Source organism: Schistocerca serialis, unplaced genomic scaffold (genome assembly GCF_023864345.2).
Source record: "Schistocerca serialis cubense isolate TAMUIC-IGC-003099 unplaced genomic scaffold, iqSchSeri2.2 HiC_scaffold_141, whole genome shotgun sequence".
Taxonomy (NCBI): domain Eukaryota; kingdom Metazoa; phylum Arthropoda; class Insecta; order Orthoptera; family Acrididae; genus Schistocerca; species Schistocerca serialis.
The window spans coordinates 112,501-115,000 of record NW_026047636.1 but is presented as its reverse complement, the minus strand read 5'-3'; the positions used below and the strand labels follow the sequence as shown (position 1 = coordinate 115,000).

General features: G+C 57.5%; 1 non-coding gene across 1 annotated transcript in view; it reads right to left on the bottom strand.

Annotated features, from left to right (window-relative positions):
• LOC126442799 (small subunit ribosomal RNA) overlaps positions 1-271 on the bottom strand; it is a 1,910-nt gene extending 1,639 nt beyond the window's left edge. Inside the window, exon 1 of the ribosomal RNA XR_007581641.1 lies at positions 1-271. This exon is cut by the window's left edge and continues 1,639 nt beyond it. This is a non-coding gene — a ribosomal RNA (small subunit ribosomal RNA).
• Between the last annotated feature and the right edge of the window lie 2,229 nt (positions 272-2,500).

Below are 2,500 nucleotides of genomic sequence, written 5' to 3'. Positions count from 1 at the left end.
TTATTCAGAGTCACCAAGGCAAACGGACCGGACGAGCCGACCGATTGGTTTTGATCTAATAAAAGCGTCCCTTCCATCTCTGGTCGGGACTCTGTTTGCATGTATTAGCTGTAGAATTACCACAGTTATCCAAGTAACGTGGGTACGATCTAAGGAACCATAACTGATTTAATGAGCCATTCGCGGTTTCACCTTAATGCGGCTTGTACTGAGACATGCATGGCTTAATCTTTGAGACAAGCATATGACTACTGGCAGGATCAACCAGGGAGCTGCGTCAACTAGAGCTGAGCAGCCGGCCGCCCGGGAGTGTGTCCCGGGGGCCCGCGCGAACACGCAAGCGTCCGCTCAATTATTCTGCAAACAGGACGAGGCTGAGCTCCCCTGCACAATACACCTCGAAACCCTCTCAGGTCCCGGCGGCGCGCAGCGCCGTCCTAAGTACTTGGTCGGGTTCGAGAGAGGCGCAATCGCCCGGAGTTTGGCGAGTAGACGCTTTAGGTGCGACCACCCGTGCTCCCAACTGAGCTTGCCGCTGCCGACAGAGGCCCGGGAGCGTGCTGTCGTGGCATTGCCGGCGGGAGACAACACGCGCCACCTACGGTGGCCGGCAGCTCCAACGCCAGCGCCACAGAAGGACAAAAGCCCCACTTGGGTGCCGAAGCGAACTCTCCCAGCACAGCGCACGCGCCAACACGTCCGCACAGCTGCGATACAATCCACCTGCGAGAACCGCAGAGGCGACCGAGCAGCAGACGGCGTCGCGGCGCCGAGCGCCGGGCGGCGGCGCATCCTCAGCGCACACAGTCCTCAATCGGACCAGCACACTGCAGATGTCCACCGCGCTTCGCACCGGGCCCGCGAGGACCTACTTTGGCCGCACGGCGCCGCGTGCAGGGTGCGCCGGCGCGCAGCTACGCCGCCTGCCGCCTCCGTCGGCCGGCGCGCCTGCCACTGGCCGCCCCCACCAGCCGGCTGTAGCGCGTGCGCCCACGCACCGCGCGGCCAGCACGCCGGGAGGCCCCCCCTCACCGGCCGGGGACGGTCCCACCCAGCCACCGCCGCGTATCGCTTCACACCCACATGCCATTCACGTTCGTGGGCATGGTGGGTATCGCTGAAACAACCGGTTGGTAGCTCAACCGATCGTCGCCATCACTGATTCACCTCTAGCGAGAACAACCGCACCACAACGGTTTACCAGTTCTTCATTTGCGTAACGTCACCAGCAAACGTAGACGTCCATCGCCATTTGCAAATTCAACGATTGTTGCATGCCTGTGTCAGGTGTCACGACACACTATGTCTGCCCACATACACGCAACAACATGTGCACGCTTCGCGAACACGTGGAAGGTGGCCCCCGTACGTATGCGATGTCCATTGCGCGAACGACTGTCAACCGGCCTCTGTCGCATGTCGCAGATGTGGAACGCAGTGCACCATGCTATCACGGTGTGTGAGAAGAGACGACTACGTCTGACAACACGCGCCACTACATCAACAGACGGCTCATGCCGATCGCCATCCACGGCATACCATACTGCAATCCAGCTCTTATAGGGAGACGACATGTAGCTGAGTGCACAATATTTGGACCGTATGGTTCGCCGTTGTTGGCGCAGTCGTGGTACGGTCACACATGTACCACGATGTATCATTCAGTACATGAGGACCAATGTGCAGTACAGTGTGTGATTTGGACGTACAACATCAGCGGACAGTTGACACAAGCCGTACCACAACGTAGGCTGTGCTTCGCCATGCGAATGCCAATGAACAACTGCGAAGGGCATTGAGCATGTACGTCCTGCTGCCATCCGCATTACAGTGTATAGCTGCAAGGTGTTTAACATGAAGCGATACTCTGGGGACCGGGCAGTGCGAGTAGCAAACTATATTGCGGGGGTTGCAGTTAGGCAACACTACACTAATTTAACGCGTCGTATGACAATTACAGAGCAGGTTAAGGCCCAACGTGTGTTGGGTTAAGGCCCAACGTGTGTTGGGTTAAGGCCCAACGTGTGTTGGGTTAAGGCCCAACGTGTGTTGGGTTAAGGCCCAACGTGTGTTGGGTTAAGGCCCAACGTGTGTTGGGTTAAGGCCCAACGTGTGTTGGGTTAAGGCCCAACGTGTGTTGGGTTAAGGCCCAACGTGTGTTGGGTTAAGGCCCAACGTGTGTTGGGTTAAGGCCCAACGTGTGTTGGGTTAAGGCCCAACGTGTGTTGGGTTAAGGCGCAACGTGTGTTGGGTTAAGGCGCAACGTGTGTTGGGTTAAGGCGCAACGTGTGTTGGGTTAAGGCGCAACGTGTGTTGGGTTAAGGCGCAACGTGTGTTGGGTTAAGGCGCAACGTGTGTTGGGTTAAGGCGCAACGTGTGTTGGGTTAAGGCGCAACGTGTGTTGGGTTAAGGCGCAACGTGTGTTGGGTTAAGGCGCAACGTGTGTTGGGTTAAGGCGCAACATAGGTTAGGTTAAGGCGCAACATAGGTTAGGTTAAGG